Here is a 20,828-nt window from a genome sequence, read left to right on the forward strand (position 1 = left end):
ACCGCTCTTGTCAGTCACGTTCACCATCATATACAGTATAATGAAGCATCACCCTCACTCCCCATATATATAAGCCTGGTTCTTGGGTATAGGAGGGGGTGGAGGGAGTCGAGTCACTGGCCAGTTTTTTTCCACAGACAGATTGAATAAGGGAGGGACGGGCGAAAGAAGAGGAGGAAGGAATGAAAAGAGGGAGGAGGGAAATAAGGAGATAACTCCGTAACATAAGCTGGAGTGAAGGGAGGGAGGACATGGGCAAAAATCTTCCATGCACGGGATTACATTACCGTGTCGTCGACCAGGGCGCAAGGAGGCAAGATTCCCCCTGCCCCAAGGGGGAGAGGGGGAGGGGGAGTTAAGTCGGTGTTTTCTTACGGCTCACTGACCCCCTCCTCCCTCCCTCCCTCCCCTCCCCTCCCCTCCCCTCCCCTTATTGCCTCGGCCGCAGGTGTAGGGCCATCTGATAAGGGGCTAGGGGGAAAGGCTTTTTGTAAATATGAGAGGATGTGGGGGGGAGGATTGGTTGGTGGGGGGAGAGGGGGAAACTGGGTACGATGTGCTGATTGGACGAGGCTGACCGTTGGAATAGGTGATTACGGACACGTGGCTGTTGGAACAGGTGATTACGGACACGTGTCTCTGGTCACCATCCCCCTACCCTCAACACCCCCATCCCTCCCCTCCCCTTTCCCCCTCCTCCCCTCCCCCCTTACGACGCACTTGCGTCCAGTGTCGCAATTGTCTCTGGCCTGCCCGACAGCACACCTGCGTCCTGCCTCACCAGTGTCTCCGGCCTCCCTGACGATACACACCTCCGTCCCAGTCTCTCCTCCCTGTGCCTGTGACACAGGGTGATTACCCCCCCTCTCTCTCTCTCTCTCTCTCTCTCTCTCTCTCTCTCTCTCTCTCTCTCTCTCTCTCTCTCTCTCCCTGCAGAAGCTCGGCCTCTCTGTCATAGGAAAGGTCATTTCTCTCGCTACAAGCCCTTTCCTCGTTTTTATTTCCAAGCTGGAGTTCCTCTTACGATAGGTATATAGTGAAAGTGTTCGGTCTCGCGATGTTGTAGATAACTAGAAAAAAAAAGACAGAACACGTAGTCCTTCGTTCTCTGGCGTAGTTTCCGTGCACAATTTCTTTCCAAAAATATTCACTTAAAAACTTAAAGATAATTTGGTTTCTTACTAGAGATGCCCTTCTTCGTACTTCCCTCTGAGATTGTACTGTTGTAGTTTGATCCGCGTCGTAGGTATTCGTAGGTAGGAAGGTAGGTACAATTATCCTCAGAAATGGGTTTAAGATTTGGAGGGAAGTTGACAGCTAAACACCACATCCTTACTTGTGGACGTCCATTCGTCTCGGTTTCATGTCCTTAAGAATCTTGCAGTAGTAGCCTTTCCACCCATCTGAAACGTAGGGTAGAGGTCAGTGTACCCCATTACATTTCGAAAATTCATCTTAGTAAATATGCACACAGTCCATGAAGATCCCCAACACTAGCCAGACAACTGAGAGTTTTTTTGTTCCTACTCAAAGATCTCTCTCAAGGTGTATACCAACTCTAGGTCAACACTCTGTGGTCAGGTCTTACCTGAAAGTAGGACTGTGATCCTGTTCGAAGGTCACACCTTCCTGTTCGAGGAGTAAAACGTTTCCCTCCTGAGTGATGACGTCGAGGGAGGAAGTGCGCAGTTGCTCGGGCCCAGAGGTGCTTGTGACTGCCTGCCTGTCTGTTTGCGGATTTATCTCTCTCTCTCTCTCTCTCTCTCTCTCTCTCTCTCTCTCTCTCTCTCTCTCTCTCTCTCTCTCTCTCTCTCTCTCGATGCTTGTGTCTTCCTACACTTCTTTGGCACCGCAGAGACGACGATTAGGTCTACTGCCATATTGATGTCAGGCGACCCTGACGGTGACGCCAAGGCAACTGTAAAACATTTGGCTAGAACGCCGTCTGCAAAGATACGTCATTAAGAGCTCGTAAAAGGAGGACAGTGGCACCAGCTGACAGCACCCCGGTGACGACGAAGGGACGTGCGTGGCCGAGCAGTCGACACAGTCTTGGCGAAAATGCTCCCTTATTTCTCGCCCAAGGAACCGTCATGGATGTGGCGTTCCCTAGCATGTTCAGAACACTGAGCTCTCCGTTTCTCGAACTGTTCAACAGGAGTCATTCGAAACAATAGTGGCTCGGCGAGTTCCCGGTAGAGGGTTCAGGACGCCCTTGTAGTCAAGGTAATGAATTCTGTCTTTCACCTTCGTATACATCTGTTGACCACAATGACTGTATTGAATATAGAAGTGGTATTGATGATGGTCGTCGTATTTGGTACGGCAATTAAGTGTAGACGGAGGGAGGGAGGGAGGCAGGGAGTTAATCGCTTGAGGCGAAATCAAAGTTGTGGGTGAGGAGGTCCACTTCGAGAATCAACCAGTTGCGTTTAGCGTGTTGTGTGGAGGTTGACAAGAGGGAGATAGTGATGACATGCATGAGTATGTTCAGCATAAAGACCCCAGTCTGTGCCTCGAGGTATCACCTGTAAAATGAGAACTTTGCCCGGAGTTTTCCCCCAAAGAAAGTATATGGCACTAAGCTCAAAGTTGCCAGATGCCGAATAATGTTGTCCTTTCGGACGTTTACGATTATTCTTTCCGTTTCGAATTTATGGTCTTCAGAAAACGCATCATGATTTGGGAGAGACGGGTTACCGAGAGCAGTGTAGCTTCGTCCTATGATATCCAGCGTCTCCAGAACACAATGTTGGCTCCTCGAAGTGTGGATCTTGTCAGCTGAGGTAGGCGCGGTCGGCTCCCCTGCCGAAGCCAAGGGACTGGAAGTGGTTCTTCCCTGTGGAGGGAAGTGTTGGTTTCCGACCTAACCACCGGATGTTTACTATTCCCAAGCGCTGGAGGGGTGGGCGAGTTGGTCATCTGTTTGCCGTGTTCACTCGCTGTTGACAGCCGCCTTCTCCGTCTGGTAAGAAGACGGCAGAATCCTGGCTTTAACTTCCCTCTAACGAGCGAGAAAGTTTGCTCGGGTCGTCAGGGATGGGAGTGAAGTGCTCCTGTCTGTCTTCACCACTCTCATCATGTCTTGTTCTGGCGCGGGTATCACCGCATTCGACCACAGGTGGCGGCCAGCAGGGCATCCTGTGGCGCGCCAGGTTCTTTTGTCATGTCTCCTTCGGCAACTCCTGAAACTGTGTTTCTGTCGGTAGGTGGCTGGCAACAACGGGCTCTGTCAGGTTTAACGTCTACAACTCCTGAGTCGTTTGTTCGGTGTTGCTGGCTAGTCGCACGCGGCCTTAAGTGTTGATCCGTGGAGTACCTTGCGTTGATCGCTGTCGGTCAGGTTTTCTTTCTCTTTTTTTTGATCAGTGGCAGGCAGTGTCCCCTGGCGTTGATCGTGGCTTGGCGTTGATAAGCGACGGTGGTCCCGGCGTTAATCATTAATCGCTGGTTCTCGAGCGCTGCTGATCAGCCGTCAGGCGGTAATGAAGAGCGGCGATCCCCGTGCCTGATGGGTGACCCCTTCAGACGCCCATTAGTGCTTGTGGCGGCTGTGATCAGTACCCAGGGTGGCGATGGCGGTCGTTTGGGGTCTCCTCTCCATGTCCCCGGCAGCATGCACCATGGCGTCTGCATTTAAATAGCTCGTAATGCTTTTTCTCGCGTATGTAGCGCGCGAGGTGCATGTCAAACTGCCCAGACGATTGAAGCGACCCCGACCACGTCTCGTGGTCCATGATGATAATGTGAGTTTTATGTTCACTAGTTCAGGGTACATTCGCCACCCAAGGCCGAGAGAGAGAGAGAGAGAGAGAGAGAGAGAGAGAGAGAGAGAGAGAGAGAGAGAGAGAGAGAGAGAGAGAACGTAATAGGTTTTTTTCTCTTTCATTTTCAACTTTATCGTCATTTATTTATTCTATCCATTTGATGTATGGGGTCGGAGTAGGGAAGGACTGGCAGATACAACGGCTATGAGTGGAACACGACCATCAGTATAGTAAGACCAGAAGTGGTTATGGACGGGTCTAAGTAATTACATAACATGGCCAAATTAGCCCACGAGCTCTCTCAGAAATGACCGCTTATTGAACCTGGGGGAGGAGGCGGGGGGAGAAATATGAAGTGAAGGACTCCTGATTAGATTACTTAGGAGGAGAGACAACACACACAGTTCGCGTGGTAATGTGAATGTCAGAGAAAGGTGAGAGTCGAGGACATGCCAGAAATACTGGAGTGTTCGTTCATAAGGCAGCTCATGAGGATGGTAGGTGTCCTGCTGGGCGGTGCCGGCCACCTCGGCATATATATGAATATATATATATATATATATATATATATATATATATATATATATATATATATATATATATATATATGAGAATGTCCTGGTGCTTATTTAACAATTGGTTGAGTGAGTCTAGAGTTGAAGGTCTTTATTGTTAAGGTAGCTAGAGAGAGAGAGAGAGAGAGAGAGAGAGAGAGAGAGAGAGAGAGAGAGAGAGAGAGAGAGAGAGAGAGAGAGACTGGCTGTGTGGACGTGCTGCAGGAGTCCTTGTGGTTCGGACTCCAGAACTAATGCAACGATAAATCAGGTATCGAACAGGGGTCTCCTGACGACGCTTCGTGAATACTGAACCCCTGAAGAAGATCTTGGGCGACGTGCTTTTGTGACTCCCTCTCTCAAAAAAAAAAAAAGAAGAAAAGATATTCGGGAGGAGTGCCTGTAGGGCGAGCTTTTGCTTTAGGGAGTCAAAGGGGAGGTGTAACTTAAACGAGAGGAGACACCCAGGTATGTTTTGTGAGGGCTTATCATGCGTAGTATACTCATAAGACGTAAAGTTGGAATAGGGTGATTGGAGGTAATGCAAGGTGAGTGTGGAAGTGAGATCAGGTGTATAAGTGGTTGGTTAGGGTTGGAGGTCGTGGGTGGTTTGTAGGGAAGTTGGGTGTGGTGAATGTTGGAGAAGCGGAGTAAGGACGAAGTGAGCATGGTGCTCGTATAGAGTAATTGTCGCATTGTAACGTCATCTGTCGCAAGACGCTTTCCCCATAAGACGAGTATGGAGGGTTTGGTGTAAGGTTATACCAGAGTCGTGAAGGGGGGGTCTGTGGATGTATCACGTGCATGGCAGTGTGTAGCGAAGAGGCCATTTAACAACGCTGGGGGGTGACGGGAGCAAGGGTTGGCGAAGGGGGAAGGCACATGCCTGGACAGGACACGAGTCGGCTACAACGCATAGGCAGGATGGCCTCTCTCTCTCTCTCTCTCTCTCTCTCTCTCTCTCTCTCTCTCTCTCTCTCTCTCTCTCTCTCTCTCTCTCTCTCTCACCACATCGAATCCCAGCTCTTGTCCAGACTGGCGAGTGCCGCTGCAGCGACGCATAGAACCTCTCTGATGTCTCTTGGTCTCTGTGTCGCTTGCGTGGCACGGCAGACGTGGTGGGGGTCGCTTCGTCCGTCCGTCCGTTCGTCGTCGGGAGTCACACCTTAAGTTGCAACACAACTTCGGTCGCAACTTCGAAACGTCTTCATCAGGTACACGAAATCGGTCAGTTTACCCCGTGTTGTTCATGAAGGTCATGTTTAACCTGAATTCGCAAATGATGATCACTTTTTAGCTTTTGATATTCTGACGAACATGACCTGGGTCACACTTTCACCTGATTGCTCGGCCTTGTTAACGCCTTTACGCTACATAGGCTGGTGTCAACCTAAACAGTTTTTACCAAGTCTGACTCGACCTAACTCTAAAATAAACCTAACCCAAACTTTAGCTAACGTATCCTAGCCTGACTTTACATTATATCGAAGAACGTGAGGCTTACATTTCCCTAGCTTGATTTGAGAGCGGCTTAGCATTGTTCTAACCTTGGCCTGACCTCATCCACATCTATGGCTGGGGATGGTTTACGTGCCAGGGTGGGACTGGCTGGTCTAAGAGAGTCCCATTCCTAACGCCCGTATCCTCGCCTCAGAGCGCAGCGCCGTTCAATTCCTCCCCTCTCCCCCCATCAAGTCTTGCTAGGTTTGCGGAAGTGAACGCGCCCGCCCGATGAATCCCCCCCCCCCATCGGAAAAATGTCATATTACACGTCACGAACTCCCCTTAGGATAGTTTTTTTTTTTCCCTTTAACTGATAAGGCGGCGAAGGCGTTATTAGTTTCCAGGAAGCGCGTCGGCGATAATGAGCGTGTCACGTCAGGCCCGGGACACGTTTCCGCGAAAACGTTCAGTTGGCTCGCTTGTGCTGGGCGAACGTTTTGTCAAGACGTTTGGAAGTATGGGTTTCTTTTTTTTTTTCCGCCCCTCGCGTGGGAGGAAGCCCCTCCCTACGTCGCAGATTGGATTCCTGCTCTTGGTATAGGTTCACGTGATGAAGAAGGAGGAGGAAGAAAAAAAGTGGTGAAAAATAGTTTGTGGTTCAGCCCTTCTTCTTCTTCTTCTTCTTCTTCTTCTTCTTCTTTGTCTTCTTCTTCTTCTTTTTCTTCTTCTTCGTCTTCTTCTTCTTCTTCTTCTTCTTTTTCTTCTTCTTCTTCTTCTTCTTCTTCTTCTTCTTTTTCTTCTTCTTCTTCTTCGTCTTCTTCTTCTTCTTCTTCTTCTTCTTCTTCTTCTTCTTCTTCTTCTTCTTCTTTTTCTTCTTCTTCTTCGTCGTCTTCTTCTTCTTCTTCTTCTTCTTCTTCTTTTTCTTCTTCTTCTTCTTCTTCTTCTTCTTCTTCTTCTTCTTCTTCTTTTTCTTCTTCTTCTTCTTCTTCTTCTTCTTCTTCTTCTTCTTTTTCTTCTTCTTCTTCTTCTTCTTCTTCTTCTTCTTCTTTTTCTTCTTCTTCTTCGTCTTCTTCTTCTTCTTCTTCTTCTTCTTCTTCTTCTTCTTCTTCTTCTTCGAGGGCGTTTGACCGTTCCAAAAGACCTGAACTGCCGCTTTTGTTGACGATTCGTCTCCTGGTGGCAGTTCTTGTCTCACCAGGTCATAACAGGGCTTTTTTTTTTTTTTTTGGTCCTGTTAACGGGTCGTTATGATCCTAGTTGGTCTCTTGTTGATCGGTCCAAAGTATCATGGTCGACTCGTTCCCTTTTCAAGGCTTTCTTGACTTGTTACCAGGTAGCCTCGTCCTTCCAAGACATCTCGGTACCGGCCCATCTCGCGTCAGCTCTTCGTCTTTCATTAAGACGCCGGCTTTTGTTAGGAGCCAACCCCCCCCTCGTGTTGCCTTGGTCGTCTTCTATTAGCAGTCCAGCTTTTGTTACAAGGCCTTCATGTGTTGTTAAGTCGTCTCTTCCAGACGGTCTTTTTGATACCGGGCCATCATCTGTTTACAGCGTCGCTCCGTGTTACTTGGGCATCTTTTGTTTCTTGGCCATCTTTTGTTGCTAGGCCGTCACGGGGTACCAGGCTAACATGCGTTACTTGGCCGTAAGTCTGACTTCCGGGTCTTTTCGTTGATGATGTTGTTGCTGCTGTTGTTGTTGTTTTGTTGTTGTTGTTGTTGTGTATAAAGCTATCTTTTGTTATTGGGCTAGGCTACCTGCAATTACTAGGCATGTTGACTAGACTGTTTTTTGTGACAAGGCGTGGTTTCTAGACTGTCTCTTGTTGTCAGGCATATGGTTGCTAAGATGTCTGCTGTTGCCAGACCTGGTTACCAGGCTGCCCCCTTGTTGCAAGATGGTTAAACTAGGCTACCTCTTGTTACTAGATCGCCCTCGTAACGCCGGGCCATGATTTTGTTACCAGTTCGTCTCTCCGTTACTTTGCCGTCTCTCTTCATATTTCCGGGTGCCCCCACTCCCTTTTAAGGCCGGGTCGATCGTTGTTAATTGGCCACCACTTGTAGGAGATTCACTATTTCGGAGTCCTTTCGTGTTACCTGGTGGGCTGTAATTGCTAGGTCGTGTCCTACCAAGGGAAGAGTAGGAAGAAAAGAGGGTGGGTGGTTCCATGTGAAGGTGAGTCTGCCTCAGGGGCATTTAATCTGTTTATGGATGAGGTGGTGAGGGAGGTTTCGGAGTGAGAGGTGGGTCTGCAGTCTGATGGAGGTTGAGGGGAGGGAGGGGGGGTTTAAACAGCCAGCTGCTGTTTACAGATGACGCGGCTGTGGTGGCAGACTAGAAACACCACAGAAGATGGTGTCTGAATTTTGTAATAGTGTGTGAAAGGAGGAAGTTGAGAGTTGATGTGAATAAAAGTAAGGTACTGAAGTTCACTCGGGGGAGAGAAACTGTTCGGTTTGAAGGTAGGTCTAAATGGAGAGAACCTGGAGGATGTGGGGGTGTTCTAAATACCTGGGAGTGGACGTGACAATAAGTGGAACCATGAGAAGTGAAGGGAACTACAGGATAGGTTGTTAAGTGTCTGGAAAAAGAGGCCGCTACCTGAGAGGACGGAGATGGGTATATTTGATGGTATGATAGTCCCAGCGGCGTTTGTTTGGAGGTTGGTCGAGGCCTCTAAAAATGCCAAAGTGCGGAAGGAGGGTAGATGCGTTAGAAAGTATATACTTTAGAACAATATGCAAAGCAAGGAGGGTTGATAGAATGGGGAATGACATGCGAGAGAGATTGATGTGGTAGTATGCGAAGTGTGTGTGTGAGAGAGCCAAGGAAAGTGAGCGGAATCGGTTTGGATAAATGGAGAGGATGAGTGAGGAGAGACTGAATTAGGGTATATACGCGTCAGAGATGGTGGGAGCAAGGGAGAGCAGGCAGGCCTGTGAGCTGGAGGGATCAGGCTCGTCAGCTGGTGGGGCCAGGCTCGTCAGCTGGAGGAGCCAGGATTGTCAGCTGGAGGAGTCAGGATTGTCAGCTGGTGGGGCCAGGCTCATCAGCTGGTGGGGCCAGGCTAGTCAGCTGGTGAGGCCAGGTTCGTCAGCTGGTGGGACCAGGTTCGTCAGCTGGAGGGACCAGGTTCGTCAGCTGGTGGGGCCAAGCTCGTCAGCTGTAGGGGTCATAATCTTGGGCCGTCGCCTGGGTCGGCCGCCCATGTGCACACGTCTCCAGCCATGCACGAAAAGCGAGGAGCTCCACTAGTTTTTCTTTGGTTATTTAATCTCGGCCAGAGCTGCCTCCATCATCCCTTCCCTCCCTCTCTCCCCCTTCCCCCCTCCTCCGCAACCCAGTCTCTCCCCCAACGACAGCTTCCCCAGTTAACGACCAGGAACCTTGCTCAAGGTGAGGACCACCTGCGTGTGCGTGCGTGTGTGTGTGTGTGTGTGTGTGTGTGCGTGTGTGTGTGTGTGTGTGTGTGTGTGTGTGTGTGTGTGTGTGTGTGTGTGTGTGTCTTTCTGTAGAGGGTTGGTAGGACGATATGTATGATGATGATAATGTTATTGATGATGGTTGGCATTTCATTGAACTGATTGCTGCTAAGGGTTGAAAATGAGCTGAAAAAGATACACGTATTAAAAACAGATTTGTTTTAGTTGCGCTTTCTTCGAGCTCGGGTGGGATCAGTGCAGCTGCGCTGTTGAACTTCAACACGGGGACGAGGTATCTCTGATGGCAGGAGGTGAGGGTGACGGGGATGATGTAGTAGCTTCCTGTCGAGCTTTTCGATGAAGCCCAATGACGGAAGGAGAGAGAGTCGGGAGGACCAGCGTGTAAGGCGACTCTCATACGGTGAGAGGGACTGAGGATGATCTAGCGTGCTCTTCTCTGTACGTGTTCTAGTAGCTATTCTCGTGTTGTGGTTGATCGGGAGGAAGACCAGAAGGGAGGGAGGGGAAGCAGAGAGGACCAAACAATTTCATATCGCTGTGGTATCTTTATGTGGAGCCATGGTATCTGTTGATCCTTCCGACCCATACCTACTACCAGAAAGCGTTCGAGTTAGTAGTCCAGCAGGTGCAGTGATAAAAGCACATGTATTCCACTGAGCTAGCTCAACAGATGCACTCAATCTGGGCACGTGTACGGCACTGTACTGGCTTCAAAAGACGTTCCGAATCTGGGCACTGAAATGGCCAATTTACCAGCCCAACGTGTGCAGGAGAGACCAAACAAGCTGACGAATGATACCCGTAAATAAAGTTTTATTTATCGGATGGAGGGGAAGGAGGTACGTGTCAGACAGTGTCTCGTTGTCTAAGACAGACAGACAGTCATGCTGGCTTACCCCATTTCCTCCTGCCGGTGTGGTCTTATATGGCTTAATCCTCGCGGGGATGTTACTTCGACGAGAGAGGGAGGGAGGGAATGCGTGAAGCCCATCGGGTGCTGAGTTGAGACCCTCAAGGCCGGCGGATGAGAGTGATGCAACCTGTAGACGTCCCTCCGTCATGCATGGCAGCCGTGATTCCTCCCGCCGGAGTGCTTGAAGAGGTAGTTACTGACTAACTCTTCCTTCGTCAGCCATTACTTTCCCCAGAGACGAAATTATGATGTTAGATATCTTTTTTGCTTTTGTTTCTGCTTCTTTTCTTTTTCCGTATTATCTTTTCTCATCCCCCTCAGGGACATACTGTGGAGAAATGTATTGTCTTACAATTCACCTGCTCATGTTCGCCAGAGGGCGGCTGCCCTTGTAGTAAGTGGCCGCCCTTATGGTAGCAGCTCTCAGCCAGAAGCTCCCGGCTCTAACTACACTTAGCGGGCCGAGTTCAGCTGTCTAGCAAGTGTGCTGAACTGCCTGCAGGCAGGTGGTCTCGTTACGATATCTGTGAGGGGAAAGAAACGTTCCTCTTGCAACGCCTGAGAGAATCAGACACACACGCACACACACACGTGCAACACGTAAGCTGAAATGCTCACTTAAACATACTTTTCAAGCTTAAGATTCTGCTGTAGTGGCATTCGTTTGCTGAAAATACCTTTAGAGCCATACTTGTGAGCTAGAAATTTTTAGGTAGCGATGTACTCAATTGAAATTGAGGTAAAAATGCTCATGTAGCGATAGTCTTGTGCTCAGAATGGCTCTATGGCGATACTTATGAGCTGGAAATGTCGCTTTTAAGCTATGTACGTTTACGTATAGATATTTGCAGGATAGTTGATGAAAACAGCGCCACAACAACAGCAGGCAAGAGATGGACATTTTAACTAGCGACGCTTTGCCTGGACGCAGACATCTTGTATTATAACTCTGTGTCCAGGGTGCTTAGCTTGAGGTACCGTCTTTAGCTACCTTGTTACGGGGATAGAAGTAGACGAGTTGTCTAGGGTGCTTAGCTAGGGAGGACATATTTGTTGCCTAGCCAGGGGGAGGGCTGCCAAGGGTGCCTTTCTATTCCTTGCTTTGGGGGGACTTGTCTAGGCACTTACGATTAAGGGGGAAGGCAAAAGTCAGTTGGTGAGAGGAAGGGGTCAGCGGGGGGGAAAGCAGAGGGAAACGAATGAAAGATATTCTGTGGACGTTTGCCCCAGGGATTTGTGTAGGAGGAGGCGGCTGGCTGTCGTCTGCTGGGGGAGGAAGGCCTATGTAGCCCCCTCCACCCTCTCGCGTGTGGGTTGGTAAAGATTTTTTCCTTTAAGGGGAGGGAGGGAGGAAGGGAGGTGTTTTAGGGGGGAAGAAAGGGGTTGGTCATGGGAAGTCACGGTCGAAAAATATATACGACAGTTATGGAGGAGTGTAGTGTTGTGTGTGTGTGTGTGTGTGTGTGTGTGTGTGTGTGTGTGTGTGTGTAGTGATATTGCTGGTCGGTGATTCAGGTAGAACTTTATAGTTAAACTGAGCTAAGAACAGTTCACTTCGTACGTCGGTGGATGACTTGATGCCTCACCCGCGGCTCGGAGGCCCCGCGAGGAAACGATGTGTTGCTCCACAGTTGCGTAGCTCTTAAGGTCTTGCATGTGTCTGTAAGTCTGCGTCTCCTCCGTTGCCATCTAGTTTCCACTTTCATTGGTCCGTGTCTTGCTTTCCCTCCTCCCCTAAGCGTGTACCAGATGGTCTAACCTTACGCCGCTGACATTGTTCATGCGGGATTTTCGATGTCGGGCTAACATGTTTCCGTTGCGACGAATTCCGTCGTGTGATTTACCTCCCCCCGATATTTTTGGTAGGCTGGGTTGTGTGTGTGTGTGTGTGTGTGTGTGTGTGGGGGGTGCTGGAGAGTATAGGTCAGTATGGGGAGAACCAGAGCCACCTCTCCACCAGGTGTGAACTCTTTACCTCCCTTGGTAAGTGTCTGAGGTTACGTCATTCTCCCAGATATTTATCTCCAGCATATATGAGAGGATTTTGGTGTCGTTGCTGACCATGGCACGCCCTCGTGGATGTCTCCGGGGTGAGGTACCCTGCGTCAGGGATACACGTCGTAAATGTGTTGTGTTCGTGGTAGCGAAGGGGGGGGGTGCTTGGCCGCCTCCTCCCTGGCAACATGCTGATTTGTTTCTCGTGTGTTTGTTTTTTGTTTTTGTTTTTTTTGTTCCCTGGGGGATGTGTTCTTGTTTTTGTTTTGTTTCTGTTCCTTCCTCGTAGAAAAAAAAAAAAACTCGTCTGGGCTTCGTGAGGCGATAGGCCTACTGGCGCTTAAGCGTACAATTCTTTTTCTATAGTTTGTATTTTGTTTTTGTGAGTAATCTTCACTCTCTCTCTCTCTCTCTCTCTCTCTCTCTCTCTCTCTCTCTCTCTCTCTCTCTCTCTCTCTCTCTCTCTCTCTCTAGGGTAAAAAGCACTCTACAAGGGTCAGGACTGAACTATATTTCTAACTTAAGTACTTTGATGTCTTCATACATTTTGTTTCTTGTAGATTTTCACCTCGTGTGTGTGTGTGTGTGTGTGTGTGTGTGTGTGTGTGTGTGTGTGTGTGTGTGTGTGTGTGTGTGTGTGTGTGTGTGTGTGTGCGTGTGTGTGTGTGTGTGTACCATGGAGAGTTACTATGGGGCTCATGTCGTTAGTGAGTTTCCTCGTGGGCCAGGAAAGGCCGGCTTTTTATCTTTTCCTCTACTAATGGAAAAGAGGGAATGTTGAACCCCCTAGCCCCCCTTTCTCATGCTTCTGCCCCTTCCATCTGTCCCAGAAATACGATGGGATAGTACCGAAGACTGTATCATTCTCTTTAACAGTTTATATATATATATATATATATATATATATATATATATATATATATATATATATATATATATATATATATATATATATCCCTATGAGTCCACAGGGAAAATGAAACACGATGAGTTCCCAAGTGCACTTTCGTGTAATAATCACATCATCAGGGGAGACACACGAGAGAAATATAACAGTCAGTTGATATACATCGAAGATTCATATCCAGATTCATGAGGATGGGACACAGGGGAAGAGGACCCAGGTGGGATCAGGAGAGCTGAGTTACAGTGAGAGGGTAGAGACCACGGATTTGCCCTCCTGCGGAAGAGAGAAGAGTAAGGGGTGAGTTGATCACAGCGTCCGAGTTCTAGGAACCAGTGTTGACGAAGTCGGTGACGACGGAGAAAGATAATGTCAGTGATAGAGCAACCAGAGGCCGAAGCAAGAGACATTTGAGAACACGAAAATGTCATATGAAGTCATTTCGTAGCACCTGGGGTTAATACTTAGTGAACCGACTGACCTGCATATGGTGGAGGCAGCGCGTGATGCTGGCAGCATGAACAAACGTTTAGGAAAAGTTCTGTAATGATTGAGAAAGGTCGAGAGATGATGCGAGTTGAGGGGGCGGGGGGGAAGGAACACATGTATGTAGATCATCCCCCCAAAGCTCCCTCATCAAGCTTTAGTTGTGGATAAACACACACACACACACACACACACACACACACACACACACACACACACACACACACAGAAGACAGTGATGAACACAGACACACCTCCCAAAAGAGAGAGAAAAAAAAAGAAAAAAGAAAGACCAGAGTAGAGAACACTCATCAGGTTTCCAGAAGTTTTCTGTCTGCGATAAACCTCAAAAAAAAAAAACCCAGAAATAATATATAATGTCGGAAGAGTTGCAAAGCCTCTATGTTGAGCGCTGACAAGAGGCCGGGGGAAGGGGAGAGAGAGAGAGAGAGAGAGAGAGAGAGAGAGAGAGAGAGAGAGAGGCGGAGAGAGATGGCGCCAGGGGAACTTGTTCATGGAAACCCGGCAGGTAAAGGCCTCACATTCCCAGCTCTCTGAAAACAAGCCGAGCTGGGGATTCAGGGTCAACTGGTGTCCCTTTTAAGGTTATACGGACGGAGGTCACGGTGTCCTTGGAAAGGTTAAGGACCGTGGGAGGCAAGCAGGCAGGGATCCCTGGCTGCTCGCTGCTCCTGAGGAGGCGGGTGGGTGATAAGAACTTCATCCAATAGGGCTGGAGGGAAGAGGAAAGTCCATCTGGTGGTTTGAAATACTGGGGAGGGTAGGAGTAGTGTGGGTGAGGTGTTTGTAGGAGTGGTGGTGGTGGCGTGTGTGTGTGTGTGTGTGTGTGTGTGTGTGTGTGTGTTCGTGTGCCGTGGATATGGGAGGGCAACACCAGGATGCAGAAGGCAATACAGGCCCTTCACCACGGACGCCAACGGACACATAACCTGATAACTAAGTACATAGGCAGCCTTCAGGAGGGCAGGGCAGTTGGAGGGAGTGAGGGAGGGTGTGGTGGGGTTAAGAGGTGCCGCCTTGCACAGACCTCCGCCGCCGGGGAGAGGAACCACCTCATTGAGACCAACATATAAGAGATTAGAATCTACATAAGGACTTAAAGGGGGGGGGGCTAGGGGATGGGGGAGAGAGGCTGGGATCTCTATGGGACTCTAGGAACTGTCGCGTCTTCGCGACCGTCCCTCCCAGTTAAAGAACAGGACGGAGGAATGTGTGGGACATGGCTGTGTGGGCCTCCTTGGTGGCATGCGCGGAATGTTAACTTTGTCGGTGGTTGTGCATATCCTCTCTCTCTCTCTCTCTCTCTCTCTCTCTCTCTCTCTCTCTCTCTCTCTCTCTCTCTCTCTCTCTCTCTCTCTCTCCTCAGGCGCATCATTACTCCCGATCCCATGCGTGTACAAGAGGGAGTCGTTGGGAGACCCTTATCAGTAGGTCTCAGCCGTGACGGTGTTCGGACGACCTACCTAGACTCTTTGGGAAAACGCAGCAGAGGAACCGTCGAATCCGCGCAGATAGCGATAGGCTGGATACCGAGGAGTGTTAAAACGAGAGAAGCCGAACTTAGTGGTAGTGACGCTGTTTGCAGTACGTCGTCGCTTCGCAGCTGGAGTACTACTGGGTAGCTGACATCACCCGCATAAAGCCGAGGGGATTTGCTGATTTATAAAACGTACAAGAGATCTTTACTGCCTTCGTCAGTAGACACCTTGATGATTATGTGACAAGGTATAGGTCTTAAAGCGGCACTGATCCGGCCGTGCCCGCGAGGCACATTATGTCATACGCTGACAATACTCGCAGGACACAAGACGAAGATGATGATCCCTCGCTGGAGTGCCAGAGTGGCCCGCAATGTGCTGATCAAATCGAGAGACCAGAAGAAATATGGAGGTGTTGGAGGAAATAGAGATTAATCCCAAAGGTGCTAGAGATCCTGCTTCTGTTCATCTTGCTCCCGGGGGAATATTACAGGAATTAGATACAACGTCTCCAAAGGCCTCCTCGAGAGGGGGGCCAGTCCTTCGCTATCCTTCAGGGTGTGCCGGACCAACCAGGCTGCACAGAATCTGCCAGCATGTAATAGTCTGGTAGACCTAAGGTTCTCGCAGTAGTAGCTTGGTTTCTGGCTGAACTGCAGCGTAGAGTACAGATCTTGAAACCAGTGTTAGGTAAGGTACGGTAAGGTAAGGTAAGGTAAGGTACTGGTAAGGTAAATCTGACCTCACCTTACATTGGGAGACTTCTACCGGGCCAGACCCATGAGCCTGAGCCTTCCCAGGTACAGAAATCACCAGACCTGTACCGGTCTGTACCGAGGCATACCCTCTTACCGGTGCAGGTCTCTGTACCGGGCCTCATTCAGCTGGGAGTATCATTAAGTAGGAGAATTATGGGCGAGAGTGGGTGTGCGCGCACGCGGACCTGCCATCCTCTCACCGCTGTAGCTGCCATGCGCATGATGCCAGCAGTCCCTCCCCTCCTCCCCCATCCCACCTCACCTCCATGAGGTCACCAACGCTCACCGTCTTCAGGGTGGCGTCGCTGATATCAGGTCAGCCTTGCCGTCACGTCGACGCTGCCGTCAGGTACCTGACCTTGGCTTCTCAGGTCTTGGAGTCCACGATCTTGGCATGCCTGATCTTCGGGGGGGCCCACCTGCTCTTGGTGTTACTGATCTTGGGGTCCCTTATCCTGGGCGTCCCTGATAAGCCCAGGGCTGCGTAACTGCACTGATACCCAGAGCGGGACGTCCCGGCTAAATTTAACCCAAGCGCAGTGTACGCGTACCGCTGTGTGACTTGGAACCCATGTGCATCCCAGACCATTTGCCACACGGAGCGAGCAAGACGTACCCCCTTGGTCGGCACTTCATCAGCCATCAGGCACCGGCGGGTAGCAGCCAATGCGAAGGGAAGCGCTATAATCGTCGCGTCAGGTACAGACAAGCGGCTCCTGCAGGTACTGGAAGCTGTCCATATGCGTGATAAGAGCTCTAGCCATCGTAGTACAGTCGAACGTGGTGGTTGCAGTCCCCCCTCTTTGATGGCCAGCCTGTTCGACGGCATACTGACCAATCCTCTCTAACGTCACTGTACAGCACCGGCCTTCCTCTCTTCCCCATATGGATGACAGGAATGATGTCCCAAGATGAGAGATCATTAGGCTCCTGTGTGAGGTCACACCATTTGACCCCCGAGACATATACCCCGCCGTAACGACGCGTGACGTACCATGTAATCTAATATACCATGACTGACAATACGTTGTAGCTTCACCTCCACACGATGTAGACTGTAGGTAGGTATGGTGGCTTCAAGCTTCATTCACGTATGTGTTTCCGCCTAAGGATGCTTGATGTATAGGTGAACTTTTTTGTGTGTAATAAGGATTTATGTAGAAGCTTTCTTCACTCATCTTCCTAAAGTAAGAGAAGCCTGAGATGAATAATATGTCTAGAAATGTGAACAGGTACACACACACACACACACACACACACACACACACACACACACACACACACACACACACACACACACACGCATCATGTTCCGCCATAATCATCACTTCATCCTTGCCCTGTGTGACCCCTCGTAATGTTAAGATTCCCCTGTAGACCTGACCATCATGATGGCATCTCCTCACTCACCCTTGGCTAACTCCTGCTCTTCTTCCTCCGTTCCAGGTACGACGACGTGTTGCACTGGCGTGTGCGTGTATGAGCCTCCGGTAAGGTTACCTACCTGTTCGCTGGTCTCTGCTTCATTGTGCAGGTTTACCATTGGGCAAAATAGCTTTTTTTTTTCTTTTTGGAGATTTTGGTCGAGTCATATTTTGCATATCATTATATATGCATTCTTTTCTTTTTCATCCCATTGTCATTCTTGTTGAACAAAGACAATTCAGTGATAATATCATAGTGTGATAAGTGATATGGTATCAGAGTATACGATATACAGTATATGATATATATATTCAAATGATAATATATATTTTTTTATGTGTGGATGATTTATTAGATTACTTTATTGGTTAATGTATGGCCCCAGACTTTTCCTTTGAACAGAATCACTAATGATTCATCCATACCCAGTTTAAACCTAAAGTTCCTGTTAACAAGATGAACCCTTATGTTTATCCACATGTCTGCTCCTTGTGTGTGTGTGTGTGTGTGTGTGTGTGTGTGTGTGTGTGTGTGTGTGTGTGTGTGTGTGTGTGTGCGATTGAGGGTTTATAGTTTCTTGAGTAATCAGCTCATCTTAAAAGCGTCGTTGGATGTGACGGGGGTCCGTCTGTAAAGCCAAGGACCTCTGCTAGGCCAGAGGCTGGCCAACCTCTATATAAGAAAGATAAGAATACTGTTATCACTGGATTGAATTGCGAGTATATAGATGGGTGTGGGGGGTTCGGGTTCCCTGCCCGCTGGAGAGGAGTTAGGAGGAATTCTGCGAATCACGGTAATTCCTTTACAGAAATCATCGTCTTGACCTTAATCACTCTTGGAGTCCATTTGCTAATTGCAATGTTTGTTGGTGATTGCGATGCTGATCACTGAATTGAGACACCTGTTACTAAATGCAGTACCTATAACTGATCACAGTAGGTCATACCAATTGCAGTAGCCATTACTAATTACAGCACCTATTGCCAAATGCAGTACGTATCACTAATTACAGTGGCTATTATTAATTATGCATGTCAGTTCGTTGTGTGATTATCAAATGATGACACAGAATAACGTGCAGATGTTGTGTATATATATATATATATATATATATATATATATATATATATATATATATATATATATATATATATATATATTTTTTTTTTTTTTTTTTTTTTCGCTGTCTCCCGCGTTTGCGAGGTAGCGCAAGGAAACAGACGAAAGAAATGGCCCCCCCCCCCATACACATGTACATACGTCCACACACGCAAATATACATACCTACACAGCTTTCCATGGTTTACCCCAGACGCTTCACATGCCTTGATTCAATCCACTGACAGCACGTCAACCCCTGTATACCACATCGCTCCAATTCACTCTATTCCTTGCCCTCCTTTCACCCTCCTGCATGTTCAGGCCCCGATCACACAAAATCTTTTTCACTCCATCTTTCCACCTCCAATTTGGTCTCCCTCTTCTCCTCGTTCCCTCCACCTCCGACACATATATCCTCTTGGTCAATCTTTCCTCACTCATTCTCTCCATGTGCCCAAACCATTTCAAAACTCCCTCTTCTGCTCTCTCAACCACGCTCTTTTTATTTCCACACATCTCTCTTACCCTTACGTTACTTACTCGATCAAACCACCTCACACCACACATTGTCCTCAAACATCTCATTTCCAGCACATCCATCCTCCTGCGCACATCTCTATCCATAGCCCACGCCTCGCAACCATACAACATTGTTGGAACCACTATTCCTTCAAACATACCCATTTTTGCTTTCCGAGATAATGTTCTCGACTTCCACACATTTTTCAAGGCTCCCAAAATTTTCGCCCCCTCCCCCACCCTATGATCCACTTCCGCTTCCATGGTTCCATCCGCTGACAGATCCACTCCCAGATATCTAAAACACTTCACTTCCTCCAGTTTTTCTCCATTCAAACTCACCTCCCAATTGACTTGACCCTCACCCCTACTGTACCGAATAACCTTGCTCTTATTCACATTTACTCTTAACTTTCTTCTTCCACACACTTTACCAAACTCAGTCACCAGCTTCTGCAGTTTCTCACATGAATCAGCCACCAGCGCTGTATCATCAGCGAACAACAACTGACTCACTTCCCAAGCTCTCTCATCCCCAACAGACTTCATACTTGCCCCTCTTTCCAGGACTCTTGCATTTACCTCCCTAACAACCCCATCCATAAACAAATGATTAGGGAAAATGATTTGGTAAACAGAGAAGAGGTAGTAAAAGCTTTGCGGAAGATGAAAGCCGGCAAGGCAGCAGGTTTGGATGGTATTGCAGTGGAATTTATTAAAAAAGGGGGTGACTGTATTGTTGACTGGTTGGTAAGGTTATTTAATGTATGTATGACTCATGGTGAGGTGCCTGAGGATTGGCGGAATGCGTGCATAGTGCCATTGTACAAAGGCAAAGGGGATAAGAGTGAGTGCTCAAATTACAGAGGTATAAGTTTGTTGAGTATTCCTGGTAAATTATATGGGAGGGTATTGATTGAGAGGGTGAAGGCTTTTACAGAGCATCAGATTGGGGAAGAGCAGTGCGGTTTCAGAAGTGGTAGAGGATGTGTGGATCAGGTGTTTGCTTTGAAGAATGTATGTGAGAAATACTTAGAAAAGCAAATGGATTTGTATGTAGCATTTATGGATCTGGAGAAGGCATATGATAGAGTTGATAGAGATGCTCTGTGGAAGGTATTAAGAATATATGGTGTGGGAGGCAAGTTGTTAGAAGCAGTGAAAAGTTTTTATCGAGGATGTAAGGCATGTGTACGTGTAGGAAGAGAGGAAAGTGATTGGTTCTCAGTGAATGTAGGTTTGCGGCAGGGGTGTGTGATGTCTCCATGGTATATATATATATATATATATATATATATATATATATATATATATATATATATATTCTCTCTCTCTCTCTCTCTCTCTCTCTCTCTCTCTCTCTCTCTCTCTCTCTCTCTCTCTCTCTCTCTCTTTTAAACATACATATCGAAAATCTGCGTGTGTGATATACTGGAGGCCATAAATGAATTATTTTTTTCTTACAAGCTGAAAGTAAACGCATTCCTCCCCACCACCCCGATATCTCCAGCTCCTCAGATAACCTGAACATTTGCATACCGAAAGATTTATCAACCTGGTGTGCAAGTGCATCATCTCACTTTACACTTGCTGGCAGTGCGTTGCCTGGCGTTGTATACAGGCTGATGGCGCGGAGGTGCTGAAACAGTTGTTGCACAGATGTTGTCCTGACGTACGGATGTGTGTGTGTAACCCTGATTGTCAGTTCCAATCCTGTTACATTTGTTTCGCGTCGGGTCTTTGCCGTCTATTGTTTAACATCGGGTCTTGTCGTCTATTGTACTTTGGCCCGACCAGGCTTTGTATAAGGTCGCCCTTCTACATGTAGATCGACGCAAGGGGATTTTGATACCATTTACCCAGACTGTATGGCACTGTCGAGTAAAGTGATGGCAGAACAACACATCTGGTGCGAGGAAAGCTTGACTGTCTACAGGGCAAGCAAGAAGACGTCCCTCACTCCTGCCTGTGCACAGCTCTGCCTCCCATTGGGAAGGACTCCTGAGAAGATGCTGTTG

The 20,828-nt window shown here is 48.3% G+C and overlaps 1 protein-coding gene across 6 annotated transcripts in view; it reads left to right on the top strand.

Annotated features, from left to right (window-relative positions):
* The window catches only part of LOC139753462 (uncharacterized), an 830,062-nt gene that overhangs the window by 502,651 nt on the left and 306,583 nt on the right, over positions 1 to 20,828 (top strand). The window contains exon 3 of one of the 6 annotated variants that reach the window (XM_071670007.1): positions 17,212 to 17,255. The exons of the other annotated variants lie outside the window; for them this stretch is intronic. The gene's annotated coding sequence lies outside the window, so the exon portion shown is untranslated. The remainder of the gene's footprint in view (positions 1 to 17,211; positions 17,256 to 20,828) is intronic. 6 annotated transcript variants of the gene reach the window in all.

This window comes from Panulirus ornatus, chromosome 14 (genome assembly GCF_036320965.1).
Source record: "Panulirus ornatus isolate Po-2019 chromosome 14, ASM3632096v1, whole genome shotgun sequence".
NCBI lineage: Eukaryota > Metazoa > Arthropoda > Malacostraca > Decapoda > Palinuridae > Panulirus > Panulirus ornatus.